Source organism: Macrotis lagotis, chromosome X, assembly GCF_037893015.1.
Source record: "Macrotis lagotis isolate mMagLag1 chromosome X, bilby.v1.9.chrom.fasta, whole genome shotgun sequence".
Lineage (NCBI taxonomy): Eukaryota > Metazoa > Chordata > Mammalia > Peramelemorphia > Peramelidae > Macrotis > Macrotis lagotis.
The window spans coordinates 5,184,309-5,201,280 of NC_133666.1; the positions used below are offsets into that span (position 1 = coordinate 5,184,309).

Genomic DNA, 16,972 nt, shown 5'->3' on the forward strand with positions numbered 1-16,972 from the left:
CATTTACAAAATTGACAGTGTTCCATTTATGAGCCAATAACTTCATCTAGGGCCTGCCCGAGTTCGCGCAGCGCCTGCAGGCCGAGGCGCAGAGCGCGCGGGGCCCGGGGCCCAGCCCGGCCGGGGCGCAGGGAGACTGGCAGCTCCTGCGGAGCGGGGACCCCGGGGCCTTCCAGCGCTTCGTGGCCCGCTGCGCGGTGTGCGTGCCCGCGGATGGCCTGCCCCGCCCCGGGCCTCTCACCTTCCAGCAGGTCAGGAGCCCCCGGGTGCCCCGGGGCCGGCGCGGCCCGGCTCTGCCTCCCGGACCCCTGCGGGGCGCGGGCCGGACGGGGCCCGGGGAGCCGGGCCGGGGCCCGGCCGCCTCCTCCCCCCGAGCCTGGGGCCAGGCCCGGCCCCCCGCAGGCCCTCTTCTGCCCCTTCTCGTGCCCCCGGCCCCCTTCCCCCACCCGAGCCCGGCCAGGCCGGCCTTCCTGGAGCTCCCGGCCCCCCTCTCTGGGCCCTTCCTGTCCAGGCCGCCTGCCCAGCGGTCCTCTGGGGCCCCCGCCCCGGCCCCTCCCCGGGGGTGGCAGCCCGGCCCTCCTCTCTCTCATCGGGCATCTCCCCTGGCCATGGCTGCCTTCCCTCCTCTTCCAGGGCTTTGGTTTGGGCAAGGCAGCGGGGTGACTTGCCCGAGGCCACACGGCTGGGGCATTGGGAAGGGTCTGAGGCCGCCTTAAAACTCGGGGCTCCTGACTGCGGGGCTGGTGCTTTATCTGCGGTGCCCCCTGGGGCCCCCCTCTTCCTTTCGAGGATCCCGGAACCTTTCAGCTCGGAGACTAGCGTGTCACACGGGTCTTCTGTCTTCCCCCTTACACGGGAAAACAACGTCAACATTCCGCTCTTTTTTCTTGAGGGACACTTTATTCTTATGTATGGTCAGTAAAAGGAAGGCTTCTGTGCCCCAACATTTCATAGAAATGACAGTGACCAGGAAGATGTGTTACTATCACGTGTTTATTCCAACATGATCACCTGTAGGGTAGTGGAAGGCATAATGATTCCATGTATTCCAACACAAATTTTACTGATTCTCCACCCTGTAGCATCCTGTGAAACAAGTGGTTTTACTATCATGTGTTTATTCCAACATAATCACCTGTAGGGCAGTGGAAGGTGGAATGATTCCGTGTATTCCAACACAAATTTTACTGATTCTCCACCCTGTAGCATCCTATGAAAGAAGACGTTTTACTATCATGTGTTTATTCCAATATGATCAGCTGTGGGGCAGTGGAATGTAGAATGATTCCGTGTATTCCAACATAAATTTTACTGATCCCCTACCCTGTAACATCCTATGAAAGAGATACTGGATGTCACAGGTGCATGGAAAGTAAACTTTCAGTTAGCGATATCCTTGCCTCATATTTAACAGTATTTTGTTTTGCAATTTTAATTTTTCAAAAGATGAACAGGATGTTGAGCACTTCAGTAATCACAGATTGGGGGTCAAGTAGACTCACATTTGCAGTGAATTTACTGTGGCCCTTATGCTGGGAGTTGTTATGAAAAATCAAAAATCTGTAGAAAAAGAAAGGGTCCTTAACATTCATTATTCTGGTATATGAGAACCTAACTTTAAATATAGACTCTCTCTCTCTCTCTCTCTCTCTCTTTACCATCTCTGTTTCCTTGGAGAAAAAATTTGACCACTGTGAGTCTCAGGTTTCCCCCTTGTAAATTCAGGGAATTGGACTATTCGACCACTGAAGTCCCTTTACAGACTGTCAGGGAAGTTGATAAGTCACCTCATCCCACCTGATCAAGAATCCATTTTACCATCTCTAACAAAGTTACCTCCTCTTTTCTTGAACACAGGGAGAATTGGATTCTTGCCCACTATAATTGTTTCTCTTTACAATCAAACTTCAATTTGCCTCTGAAACTTTTACCTCTTGTTTTTTAAATCTTGTTTTTTTCTTATTTATTTTCCCCAGTTAATATATAGAAACAATTTTTTTTTATTTTAGTTTTTGCAAGGCAATGGGGTTAAGTGGCTTGCCAAGGCCACACAGCTAGGTAATTAAGTGTCTGAGGCTGGATTTGAACTTTGGTACTCCTGACTCCAGGGCCGGTGTTCTATCCACTGTGCCACCTAGCCTCCCCATATAACAACAATTTTTAACATTCATTTTTAAAAGTTTGAGTTTTGAATTTTCTCTATTCTTTTACTCCCATTCCAGCTTAAGAAAGCAAGTAATTTGATATAGGTTAAAAATGTGTAGTTATGCAAAACTTTTCTGTAATAGTCATATTGTGGGGAAAGAATGGAACTTCATGATCCCCCCCCCCCAAAAAAAAGAAACTTCAAGAAATACAAAGTTTAAAAAAAGTATACTTTACTCTATATTCAGATACCAACATCTCTCTGGGGAAGGATAGCATTCTTCATCATAAGTCCTTCAGTAGTATTGGGTGTCCATTGCTGGGAAAACCTAAGTCATTCACAGCTGATCATCCTATGATATTGCTGTTACTTTGTGCACAGTACATTTCCCTTGCATCAGTGCATGTAAGTCTTTCTAGATTTTCCTCCAGCCATCCTTCTCATCCTTTCATACAGCAGAATAAGGCTCCCCAATTCTTAAACACCTCACTTTGAACCATATAATCTCCTCAATCTATTAATTACCCGACATCCTCTTTCCCTTTCCCAGCTAGCCTCTTTGAAAAATCTTTGCACAGTCTTCTTTTCTCAACCCTTTGTAGTATGTCGTTGGACCTCATCACTGACTGATAATGTTCTCTCCAAAATTACCAGGGATCTCATCATGGCCATATCTGCTCGTCTGTTCTGACTCCTGTTTTTGACCTCTGTGGCACTGGGCATTGCTGACCACCCTTTTCTTTCCCCAGTTTTTTGTAAAAACAAAACAAAACAAAACAAAACAAAACGCCCTCTCCTGGTTTTCCCCTTACTTTTCTGACCATTTCTTCTCTGGATTTTTTTGCTGGCTCTTCATCCAGGGCATGCCCCTTGTGTGGGTGGACTCCAGAATCCTGTCCTGGGTCCTCTGCTCTTTCATTCTCATTTGGTGACCCCATCAGCATCCAGAAGTAAATGTTTAAGTCCCAGCCTTCCTCTTGAGTTCCATCACTCGTTACTTATTGGCATTTCAAATTAGCTGTCCCAGAGGCATCTCAAACTCCTATCCAAAAGAGAAGTCATCATCTTTTCCTCCCAAAAACCCATTTCTCTTTCTGTTGAGGGCTCTGTGAATCTAGTTGTCAGATTTATCAATTCAGCCATACCTCCTGTCTCATCAGTGGCCTGATCCCACTATTTCTACCTTTACAACATATTTCCAACTCCATTTACAAAGCCATCATCTCTACCCTGAACTACTATAGTAGCCTCCTAATGTATCTCATGTTCCTTCCCCACTGTATGCTTTTCCACACAGCCACCAAAGTGATTTTCCACAAACTCAGTTCTGATCTTGGTGCTCACCTACTCTATAAATAGTCTAGGGACTTCCTAGTGCCTCCACTCAAAAATGTAAACTTCTTTGTCGAGGTCTTCAGACCTTTCACATCCTGTACCCAGCCTCACAGTGTATTACTTCCCTTCCCCTAATTGATGGTTGAACAAACCACCTCTCCATTGTTCACACAGGAACTCCATTTTCCTTCTCTGAGATTTTGAATTGGCCATTACCTTCCAGGCCTGGAATACACTCCTTTACCTTTGACTCATACCTTCCTTTGTCTCCCTCAAGATGTGCCTCAAGCAGAACTTTGTCCAGGAAATCTTTCCGGATTCTCCCTGCTACTAATTAGTGATCCTCCCTCACAAACTGCCTTTTGTTTAACTCCTTTCTAATTTTCCCTTGGATCTTGTCACACTCTTTTAGAATGTGAAACCCTTAAAGAGAAGACTTTGTATTTTGAGCATTGACACGTGGTGAGTGCCTTAAAAATGGTTGTTCTGGGGCGGCTAGGTGGCGCAGTGGATAAAGCACTGGCCCTGGAGTCAGGACTACCTGGGTTCAAATCCGGTCTCAGACACTTAATAATTACCTAGCTATGTGGCCTTGGGCAAGCCACTTAACCCCATTTGCCTTGCAAAAACCTAAAAAAAATGGTTGTTCTTGATGGAAGCAGCTCCTCTCGGCAGTTCAGAGAGTTAGGACAACCATATTAGAGCAACTATGGACAATGTTTCCTCATCATGAGGAAGAAAAACAAGAAGAAAAAAAAAAACTTCAGAAGCTGATGAACACTTTATGAAAATTATCTCTTACGCACCTCTTTCCTTTAATCCTAATTTCTCATACTGGAAATGGCTAATCTGTAAACACATTTATGAAAAATATGTATGTACTGAACTGATGTTGATGTGAGATGAGCAGAACCAGAAGAACACTGTACACCCTAACAGCAACATAGGGGTGATGGACAACCTTAATTGACTTGCTCATTCCATCAGTGCAACAATCAGGGACAATATTAGGGTATCTGTGATGGAAAATAGCATCTGTATCCAAACAGAGAACTGTGGAGTTTAAACAAAGACCAAAGACTATTACCTCCAATTTTAAAAAAATTGTTGTCTTATATATTATGTAATTTTGCTTTGAATGTTTTCTCTTTAGTTTCTTTAGTTATCTTCCCAGAAGGAGGTAGCTGCCAGAATTGTCCAGAGGATTTGTGAAAAGAAAAAAAGCATATTCTGGCTTTGGGTTACAAACTGTTAGAGGAAAACAGAATGTCATCACCAGTCAGGTTTATGACAAACTTTTACTTATCACTTATCACCCCAATGTAGTAATGGAAACAATTAGTGACAGTGCCCTGTGGGCCAGGATTCTGAGTAGGATAGGTGATGGGATGATGTATATGTTAGAGTACTGATCCCTTTTTTATGATGCTACTCCCAGGCAATATTTTTCAGATTGTTGAGCTACCTTTTGATGAACTCTATTCAAAAGATTCTGACTCTCCATCTGGATTCATGTGGGGGAAAAAAACCCAAAGCAGAAACCAGAAACTTAATGTCAGAAAGTAGAATTCCTTTGACCAAAAATCCTTGGTAACATCAGATGTGAGGAAAGAAATGCTCAAATCCAAAGACAAGACCTTAAAAGGTCCTGTAGGTCAAAGCCAGGGTAGTACAGAGGATCTGCTAGATGGACCTCTTCAAGACTGACCTGAAGGTTGATTGCTATGGGCCTCAGACAAGTAGAAGAACAAGCCAGAACCCATTCTGTACACTCTCTGATGGCTCTATTATCCAAAAAACAAAGGAGGATGAAAAGGAAAGTGAGATTCAGCAAAGTGGCAGAAGAATGCAGAGTGCTTTCATGGAAAAAGAAAATTGGCCTTGGGACAGGGTTTTGGGTTCTGTGCGGAGTTTAATCCAGAAATTGCTGAGAGTACAGTCAAAAGATCAATGAATATCTGCTCTTCAAGGCATTTTTCCAATAAGAAATATGTCCTTGAAGAAGATTGTGGTGGGGAGGAAGGTTTCCTTGAGACCAAGGGTGGCCTCCCCCCATTGAAACATAATGATGGGGAGTTAGCATGTCACGATTCTTCAATGATCAAATCCACTCTTTTTTTAAGGCTTTTGCAAGGCAGTGGGGTGAAGTGGCTTGCCCAAGTTCGCACAGCTAGGTAATTATGAAGTGTCTGAGTCCAGATTTGAACTCAGGTACTCCTGACTCCAGGGCTGGTGCTCTATCCATTGCACCTCCCAGCTGCCCCATCAAATCCACTCTTTTTTTTTAGATTTTTGCAAGGCAAATGGGGTTAAATAGCTTGCCCAAGGCCACATAGCTAGGTAATTATGAAGTGTCTGAGGCTGGATTTGAACTCAGGTACTCCTGACTCCAAGGCCGGGGCTTCATCCACTTCACCACCTAGCCACCCCCAAATCCACTCTTGAAGGTCAACTAAAAGCCAGATCTTCAAAAGGTTTGATGGAAGGATGAAACAAACTGATGTGATTTTCTCCCATTCAACTCAGAGCAAACCACCAAAAAAGTTGATAAGTGCCTCTGGTTCCAAAATATACAGTAACAAGAAGTGTTTCTTTTATTCTGGTTGCACCTTCAGAAAAGCTTTGCCTATGCCTCTTCTGCTGAACTGTTTACAGGATGCACTCTGTAAAAGTCAAAGGCTAGTTGAAACCATCATCTAAACCAACTTCACTTTGAGCAGAATGGTGACCCACAGCAGCAAAGGACCCCTAGATAGGTAGTTTGAGGCTTATGGCCCAATGGGGCAGTCTCCTTCCATCCCATGGGGACTCCCCACTAGGTTGTCTCTTGCAAAATTGGAAAATATTCAGCCTCCAAGTCCTTAAAGAAGAGACACCATTACCTTAATATTAGCTGTATCTATATGAAATGGAAATACAAAAGTTTAGGGTTATTATTGTTTCCGTCTGTATGTTTCCCATGGGGACTAAAAGCTGAGTCACCCAGAAACCTGCAGGTATTTCTGTGTTCTTATATCTGGCCTATTAAGCATTAAATCTCACTGTGTCTTGTACATTACATTTTGAATTGGGGTTTAGTACAGCTAGAGAAGAAAGTCATTTCATTAATTGTAGAGGCAAGTTTGGGGCTGTGCCAGTGCAAGTTCCAAGGCTTCAGAATTGGACTGGCACTCAATCCTTTCCTGGCTCAGGAAAAAGAGGCAAACGCTTGTGAAATGTAACTTTTACTAGATTGTTTGCCACCTTGGGGAGGGGGTAGGAAAGGGAGAGTGGTAGAAAAATGGGAAATTCATAAAAATTTTCAAATAGATGAATATTGAAAAACTACCATTGCATATAACTGGAAAGATGAAATAAAATTTCAATTAAAAAATCACATTTTTTTATCCTGTGTGCATCTCTAGCTTTACTCAGCTCAGCTCCATGATTCCCCTTGGGAGCAGTGTCCTCTGGGAAGTATGACATCCCTAGTCCCCAAATTAATGCCTCTTACTTGGAGACAGTCTGAATTATATAAAATGTAAATCTTTAGTGATCACACTGCACAATACTCTCAAATCTCATCACTTATTTCATGCTTCTAAAAAAAAACTATCCCCCTGACAGCAGCCAAGGCAGATCCTTCCAGCCAACCAAAAAAGTCCAACCAGTTAGCCCATACTGAGGAAATACATTGTTCAAACCCATGACGAAGACCAGCAGAAGGAATAGATGTTTGAGGGTCCCCTGAGCTATGGAGATTACAACATGGGGGACCCCAGTTGCTCACTTATAGACCAGATACCTGATCAAGAATTAGTTCTCCCCAGAAGGATTTGTCAAAAACAAATCTGGGTTCTGTGTGGTTGGGAAGACAGTATTCTTAAGCAAGGTTAGGGTGATGTCTTACAGCTTTTCAGTTGGCATGGCAACTCTTGGTAGGCGGATGTGTTTCTAAAGGAATGTCTTCACTGTTGGATGCATGAACTCTGGGGATCAAATCACAAGAAATGCTTCTACTTTAAGAATGTGTGAAAATTCCTCACCTGGGGAAATCATGATAAGCTTTCTCTATGAGATCTCTATATGTGTAACGATGGGAGTGAAGGACTGAACTGGTCTTTCTCTGGTCAAAGGTAGTAAGTCTTATTTAATCGCATCTGGTTATTGATGCAGCTCGGTGATAGAGAGTAGTCTGGAGTTCAGAAGGCCTTCAGTGGAATTGGATTTCAAATCACATCCCATGTGATAGAAGAGTAAACAGTGAGATAACTGAAGGAACCAGGTTTCTCTCACCCACGGTCTTATGAATAGAGGTGGCAGGGCATTCAGAGCTTTTGGACATCTAGTTCTTCTAATTACTACAAGGGAATCTGAAGATTAGAAACAGAAGGGACCAAGTTCTTAGGTATAGGGCTGACAACACATTCAGAGATTTTGAAATACAGAGCCTTCAGATTTCTAAAGGGAAAAATGAGAACTAGGGAGCTGACAGGACCTGGGTGAGATGAGTAACAGATTTTAAAACATTTAGTTGAAAAGGCCCTCAGAGAATTTAGACCTTAGAATTACTTCAGGAAAAACTGAGTCCTGGGGAAATGAAGGAACCCAAGTGAGATCACACACAGCTGGCTGGGTCTTCAGAAGACTAAAATTCCAGAAAGAAACACCCCCCCCCCCCCCGCAATGTGATTGCAAAGGTACCTGAAGCTGAAGGAGCAGAAGAGGTCTGAGTGAGATCACCCACAATCTCCTAGGTTTACAGCTGACCCACAGGGTCCTTGTCAGAGAGTTCATAGGGTCTTTAAAGGATTGTGATTCCAGGAGACCCTCCTCCAACTGTTCATGAAGTTCAATCTGAGAAAGAACCCTGAAGGACCTATTGAGACATCACTGCAGACTCTTAGTTTTCAAGATGACCAAGGATTAAGAGGACTTAAGAGTTCATGAAATCACTCCTCCCCATTGCAGGTAAAACAGTGGACAGCAGACAAGGCCTTCAGAGGATTTGAAGTTTAGGACACTCCCTCAGCTATGACTGCAGGGAACCTGAGATCTAGGGATCTGAAGAGTTCTGTGAGATCGATCACTCACTACCTATTAGGAATAATGGTGACAAGGCATTTACAGCTGTATGACTCCAAGGCCTTCTATTTTTTTAACCAAGCTCACCAGGTGCTACAGAATACCCAGTTTACAAAACTTGTAAAACCAGTGCCAGGGAATCTTCATACGATTTTATCTATGTATTCCATTATAAATCAAGCTGGTTTATTTAAAAAAAAACCAAAAAGTTATGGCATTTTTAAGTATGAGCAAGTATTCCAAGGCATTCTTTTCCATACTAATTATCATAGTTCCAATATGATATCATTTGGTCCAACGTAATTCTGAAACCTCTGTCCATGGACTCATTTTCCCTCATATCCTTTATTTCTGGCAACTTCGTAGCCAGTGATCACCACTGTTATCACTATCATGGGATTTTTCTACCCAATATAAAAATAAAATCAGTTTATATATTTCGATCACAATAAAAAAATTAGTGTCAAGAACATTATGTTTGGTCTTGTTTGGTATGTTTTAGGAGATGGTTTTCCTAGAGCTGGAAATGTACTAGTGTTCCCCATAGTGTAATAAGTAAATAGATCCAAGTTTAAGCTAAAATGTAATGATGAAGTAAGAAGGTTGTCTACAGAATGGTGTGGGACAGACTTCTGGGTGTCATACCACCACAGTAGTTAAAATACTGACTGCAAAAATATATTTCCCATAGCCAAATATGGAACCTGGAGGACTCATTTGGTGGGATTTTGCAATAAGCTGATGTCCTTAAACCTATCATAGGAATAATTTTTAAGACATTCTTCCTGAATTACACAGAAGAAAAATATGACTTGTTAAAAAAAAAGGCTCCAGTAAAGCATATGGATGATTGTTAGGCCCTACTCTCTGTCTCAAGCAGTTCTTGAGACTACTTTGGGAACTTACGTCCTACATAAACAAAGTGAGGATAGGACATGACACAGATATCTAGAGGGGGAAAAAAACATGAAAATTGTGGTCAAGTCCCAAGTTATGATAGACAGTATTACTAAAGAAAATTCAAATCCTTAGAAAAAGTCTTAGCAGTTCAGAATGTCCAAAGAGACTCAACCATCTCTCTTCAGATTCACATACTCCAGAATTGCTCACAGAACCGCACTTAAAAAAAAGATATATTTATAAATGGTCTACAATGAGACCACAAACATAATATATTTCACTGTTTGTTTTTAAAAAAGAATTTTTTATTACCTTTCCTTAATGTTCTGCTGAGCAAAATAAAAATAAACTCTGTTACTCCATTAGAAAATAAACTAAAGACATTCATGATCTGGAAATTTTTCCAAAATCACCAAAATTTTATTTCATAAATTCATAAATTTTGTTTCCTAAAATAAAAACGTTCTGTAGCTTCCATTTAAATACACATCTGATGCTGAGTGAGATGAGCAGAACCAGAAAAACACTGTACATGGGGGTGATAATCCACCTTGATGGACTTGCTCATTCCATCAGTGCAACAATCAAGATCAATTTAGGGCTGCCTGCGATGGAGAATACCATCTGTATCCAGAGAAAGAATTATGGAGTTTGAACAAAGTTCAAGGACTATTCCCTTTAATTTAGAAAACAAACTGCTATCTCATTGTCTGATCTTGTTATCTCTTAGACTTTGTTTCTTCTTTAAGGATTTGATTTCTCTCTCATCACATTCAATTTGGATCAATGTATACCAATGGAAACTGTGTAAAGACTGAAAAATTGCTTTCTGTGGGGGTGGGGTCGGGGGAGGGAAGTGAGATTGGGGGAAAAATTATAAAACTCAAATAAAAACTTTAATTAAAAAAATACACATCTGAAAAGCTGTAAGAGGAATTTGTTTTTGTTTTATTTTTTAAGTGCTAATTAAGATATGTTTAAATATCTTCAATACATTGTCCCAGTTCTTTGAAACTGAACTTCATTCATCAGGCCTGGTGACAAATTATTATGAGGGAGAAGGAAAAAAGTTTTCAGTTGTCAATTAAGCCAGCTTCCTTAATTTTGGTGAGGAAGAATTTCTCCAGGATATTGGCACATTTGTAGTATTCACTCTCAGGGGCACTGTACTCTTTGCAATTGCTAAACACCCACTGTAAATCCACCATGAATAATTTCTTAGATACATAGTAAGCATTCTTGAGTCGTTCACTCATAGTTTTCAAATCCACAGGGAACCTTATAACTTCATAGTATCCAGGATTTTCTGTTCTCTTCACGGGTTCCATGAAGGGCCAAGCCCTTGGATGGCTTTTCACTTGCTGCAAGATGTTTTTTAATGTGCTGTAAAGCTGATCAGGATCTTTGGGCTCATTGCCTCTTTCTTTTCCACTTGGTTTCCAGCTTGTCTCTCTAATGCCAGGAATGCTTTCTATTGGTATCTTACATGCTCCAGCTTTAAAACATGAAAGTCCAGGATAGATCTTTTGAATCTGGGTTTGCTTCCTTTCAATAAGCTTCTTAATCATAGCTTTCTGTTTTTTGATGATAACAGAAAATTCTGTGTATGGGATCCTTGGGTTTAATTCACAGCCCATCAGGGTGGCTCCTTCATAGTCTTTGATGTATCCAACATATTTGGTTTTGGGGACTTTGATGTCTTTGGAGAAAGCTTGTTTCTTGAAGTAACCAATTGCATTTTCATCAGCATATGTAAGAAAGTTCAGGATGCTGTTTTATATGGTATTCTTTCAGGTGATTCATGAGGTGAGTTTCATAACCCTTACCTTGTTCATTGTAAGTTACAGCTAAGAAGGCAATTTCTGTGAATCCTTGTGACAAGAGCATCTGGAAACAAATCCCACCGATTACATGGTCATTTTTAATCAAAGCAAGGGTCTTGTGCTTCGGATCAAAGACCAGGCATGTAATGTACTCTTTTGGCATTCTAGGGAGTTGATGAGTAAAGATGTTCTGTAGGCCAAGCAGCCACATCATTATCTTTTTGTTGAGCTTCTGATTCAGAGAGTTGCCAAGTACATGAAATTCAATCATTCCTTGCCTCTCTTCCAGCCTGGCTGCATCATCCCAGGCTGAATGTGCTGATAGAAAGTTGGTCTCTGGTCCCTGCATTGCAGCTGAGTTTGTAATGGTGAACATGGCCTCACTGATCAACTCAATGGGAATATCCCCCACAACTCTGGGTCTTGTGACCTCTTCCAGGGAATGAAGATCATTCATTTTTCTCTTCTCTCCATGTTTCCCTTCAAATCCTAAAGAGACTTCAGAGGCAGGACTCAAGCATTCTCCAATTGACTGCTCCAGAGAGGAAGGGCTCCCATTGGATGACACAGTACTGGCCACAGGAGTGGGGTTGATGGCTGTTTGAATTCCTAGCTGACTAGCTTGAGAAGAGAAAGCCATAAAGTCTGGATCCCAGATGGGTGAGCTCTGGCTACAGTCTTCTTCCTCTAACATGGAGAAAAACTTTGGGAAATGGATAAGGATGAGTGCTTATTTCACCAGGGGCAGTTAGTCTTTTTTCTTGTGGGGCTTGTTCCAGGAAATGCCTTCTCATTCCAGTGAATACAGAGAGGATCAGCATTCTCCTGTACACCTGGATGAGATCACCTACAGTTTGTTAGGTATAGAGTTGAAAAGGGCTTCAGAGTCTATGAAGTATTGGCCATTCTAATTAAAAAGGGAAAACCGAGGCCTAGGAAAAGGCAGGAGCTACGTGAGATGAGCAATAGAATTTTATAAATAGCATAAAAGGCCCTCAGAGATTTTAAAGTATGAGGCCTTAAATTTATTACAGGTAAAATCAAGGGCTGAGGAAAAGAAGGAACCTGTGTGAGATTAAACATAGGGTCCCAATTCTAAAGTTAAGAATTGTGTGAATTCAGGGAGAAAGAATTCTAGCAGGAGAAAGAAATCAGTACGAGGTCAATTAAAGAATTGTACACTGAGAGAAGACAAGGCATTCAGAGGTCTTTTATTCCAAGCTGTACCACACATCACTGTAATTGTAGGGCAACCTGAGGATTAGAGAACTGAAGGGAATAACCCAGAAACTCTATGGTATAGAGGAGACAAGACCATCAGGAGTTTCTGACTGCATGGTCTGTCTTTTGATTATTAAGGGGAAACTGGATTGTAGGGACATTATGAGCCCTGTGTGACATGGCAAACAGATTATTAGATATATAGCTGACAAGACCATCAGACCCTTGAGAGGACAAGACAGGTCCCATTGTGACTTCATTAAAAATTTAGGAATAGGGACTTGAAGAAAGCTGTATGACTTTTTAGGTATACAACCGAGAAGGCCTTCAACGATGTTACAGGCCAAGATACTACTTAGTGAGATTGCACAGAAAATTGAGGAAAAGGGACCCAAAGAAACCTGTGGGACATCAACAACAGCTTTGTTAGTATATAGCTACCAGGACCTTGAGAGGTTTTAGAGGCCGAGACATCTCACTGGGAATGTAGGAAAAATTGTGGAATAGCCAAATGAGGAAACCAGTGTGAGATCAAACAGAGGGGTGGTAGACTTAAAGCTAACAATGCCTTCAGGGGCTGGATCCTGAGATATAACACACACCGTTGTGATTAAGGGAAACTGAGGTCTAGGGGCCTGAAAGGTGCTGTGAGATCATTCCTAGGCTATTAGGGAGGAAGGTAGCAAGGACTTCATAATTTTCTGACTCTAAGAACTTCTGATTATTAAGGGGGAAACTGATTTGAAGGGACCTGAAGAGATCTATGTGAACTAACAAAGAGATGTTTAGGTATTTAGCTGAGAAGGTCTTCAGAAGTATTAGAGGGAAATTCTCCATCAATGGTGACTGTAGAGGACGTGAGCAAAAGGTACCTGAAGAAACCTGTGTGCCATCAAAAGCAGGGCCATAGGTATATAGATGACAAGATACCTTCTCACTGTGACTTTAGGGAAAACTGAGGACTGGGGATAAAAAGAAACATGAATGAGATCAAGAAGAGGGTTGTAGGCCTAGCACTGAGAAGGCCTTCAGAGGCTTTCACTCGAAAACACACCAGACCCACTGTAATGAAAGGGAAACTGAGACCTAAAGCCAGGATATCTTTGATACTTTCATATAGAGGTGACAAGATGTTCAGAGGTTTTAGACATCTGGGTATTCAAATTAGTACAAGACAACCTGAGACTTAGATAACTGAAGGGACTTGTGTGAAATCACCAACACCTTCTGAGGCATAGAACTGAAAATATCTTCAGAAATGTTAGACTTCATAGCCTTTTGATTACTACGGGGGGAAACTGAGGCCTAGAGAGCTTAAACGATCACTTTAAATAATTTAGAGTCCTTGACCTAGCTCATAAGACCTTCAGAGCACTGAAATTCCAAGAGACCTCTCTCTCTTTAGTGTCATTAAGACTAATCTGAAGGTATATCTAACAAACTGTGGGTGATCTCACCCAGGAGTTCAAGAGGCCTTGAATCCTTAATAAAACTTTGTTTCCTTACCCAAATGTCCTTAGGTATGGAAGAGAAAAAGCCTTCACCTTATTTAGATTTTAGTAAACCCCACAACTCTGACCGCAGAGAACCTGAAACTTGGGAACTGGTTGAAATTATTCACATGCATTTGGAGAATAAGGGTATGAAGGTCTTCTGAGGATCCTAGATTCCAAAAACAATGACCCATACCCCACTGTGATTTGAAGAGGTACCTGAGGCCTAAGGAACTGCAGAGACCTGGGTAAGACCCACAGTCTCTTAGGTAAAGAGCTCAAAAATATAATACAGACTCGGATACACTATGGCATCTAACTAAAATAAGGAAAATTGAGGCTTCAGGAGCAGACAGGACTTTGGTATAGAGGTGATAAAGACTTAAGAGGACCAAGATTCCAAATAACAACCTTACCCCACAATTGTGACAATAGGGGTATTTGAGGCCTAGGAACAGAAAACACCTGGGGGAGAGCACCCAGAATCCCTTACATATAGATGAGAAGAGGATTTCAAGTCCATTGAAGTATTAGCCCTTCTAATTTAAAAAGGCAGTCTCAGAGAGCTGAAGAGACCTGGTTGAGATCACCCACAGTCTCTTAGGTATAGATATGAACAGATTTCAGACTTGTTGAAGTATTAGCACTTCTAATAAAAAGGGGAAACTGAGACCTAGGGAGCTGAAGAGACCTGGGTGACATCACCCACTATGTCTTAGGTAAATAGTTGAAAGGACTTCAAACTATTTGAAATGCTTGCCCTTCTAATCAAAAAGGGGTAACAGAGACCTAGGGAGCTGGGAAGACCTATGTGAAATGGAAAACTTGTATTTTGGTATAGCTGAATAGACCTTCAGAGCATTTAGATGCCAAGAAACTCCCTTCTATGACTTCAGGAGAAATTGAGACATAGGGTCCTGAAGAAAGTTGTGTCACATCAATAAAAAGGTATCAGACATATACTGAGAAGACCTTCAGACATTTTAGAGGTAAAGACAACCCCTCACAGTGACATGGGGAAAAGGAAGACTATAAATGAAGAACACAGCATGAGATCATTCAGCCAAGAGCTGACAAAGTCTTCTGAAGACTTTAATTCCAAAATACATGAAAGCCCACTGTGATTCAGGGCCAAACAGAGGCTTAGGGAACTGAAGGGACTCGGTTTAGATAAGGATCAGGGTCTTAGGTATAAAGTTGAAAGTCCCATCAGGATTACAGGAAGCTGACAGGATCTTGTTGAGATACACAAAAGTTTCTTGGGCACCTAGCTGAAAAGTCCTTCAGAGCCTTTAGACTATGAGCCTTTGGAAATTGTACAGGGAAAGCAGAAACCTAGGGGCAATGAGGGGACCTGAGTGAGATCACATACAGGGGTCTGAGCATAGATCTTACATTCCCATCACAGGAATTAAGATTTCAAAAAGGAATCCCAAACCCACTGTTATTTTAAGGGATGGTCCAGGGAACTGAAGAGACCTGAGTGAGATCTCCCACAGGTTCTTAGGAATATAGAAGAAAGGACTTTAGAGTATTTGAAATACTAGCAGTTCTAATCATAAAAAGGGAAACTGAGGCCTAGGGAGCTGACAGGACCTCTGTGGGATCACCAACAGGGTCCTTGGTGTAGACATGATCAGACTTTCAGAAGTATGAGATTATAGGAGACCCACTCCAACTGTTCCTCAAGGGCACCCCATGTCTTCGATCCCTGAAGGAACCATTGTGTCATTACCACAGGCTTGAAGGGATGAAGATGAGCAAAGATTCAGAGTCCTTAGAATTCATGCAACTGCTCCTTGCCCATGTTTGAGGGGATAATGGAAGACTAAGATGCTGAAGGGATCACTGGAACCTAATCCAGTCTGAGAGGAGAGAAGTCCTAACGGGGTTTTAAAGTTTGGGGTGGTCCTCAATGTGACTTCATGGGAAATTTAAGCCTATGAACCTGAAAGAACCTGTGTGATGACCACAACAGATTCTTAGGTATATTTCTGATAAGGCCTTCAGACATTTCACTGTGACTGTAGCAGAAATGAAGGACCAAGGGAATAAGAAGAAATACTAGGGAGATCAAGAAGAGGGTTGTAAGCCTAGTATTGACAAGGCCTTTAGAGACTTTGATTTCCAAACAGATCACAACCCACTGTAATAAAAGGAGAAACTGAGGCCTAGAGACATGAAATGACCTGGTTTAGCTCACCCACAGCTTCTTCAGAATAGAGGTGTCAAGGTGTTCAGAGGTTTAGAAATGAAAATCCTTCAGAGGTTTTAGACTACATAGCCTTTAGGATATACATGAGAAAATGAGACCTAGGGAGCTGACAAGACCTGAGTGAGATAAGCAAAAGTTTTTAGATAGTTTGCAGAAAAGGCCATCAGAAATTTTAGACTATGAACCCTCTGAATTACTTCAGGAAAGCTAAATTTGGGAAAATGAAAGAACCTGTTTGAGCTCACCCACAAAGTGATTCAGAGGACTTAGAGTATGGAAAAAAGAAATTATCCCCCCATTATGATTTTAGGGAGTACCAGAGGTCCAGGGAACTGAAGAGACCTAAGTGAAACCCGCCATATTTATTTAAGTACAGAGTTCTATGGGATTTCAGAATTTTTGAAGTATGAGCTCTTCTGATTACAAAAGGAAGAGTTGAGAGGACCTGTGTCATCACCTGTTGGTAGACAACTACTAAGACATTCAGAGGTCTGAGTTTATGGGAGACTCTCCGCTGACTGCACCGGGTAGCCAGTCTGAGGCTTGGAACACTGAAGGAACCATTGTGACAGGCTCTTCGTTACAAAGTTCACAATGGATTCAGAGACCTTAGAGTTTAGGAATGACTCCTGCCCAATGATAGTAGGGAAAGCAGAGAACTAAGGGGCTGATGGGACCATCGGGACATCACTTTGGGATCTAAGGGAGAGAGGAGACAAGGCCTTAAGTCTATTTAGAAATTAAGACACCCTTCAAATGTCACTGTCAAGGTGAC

The 16,972-nt window shown here is 42.1% G+C and overlaps 1 pseudogene; it reads right to left on the reverse strand.

Annotated features, from left to right (window-relative positions):
• Window positions 1-10,518: 10,518 nt before the first annotated feature.
• Window positions 10,519-16,761, reverse strand: LOC141498586 (histone acetyltransferase KAT2B pseudogene; annotated as a pseudogene).
• Window positions 16,762-16,972: the final 211 nt, after the last annotated feature.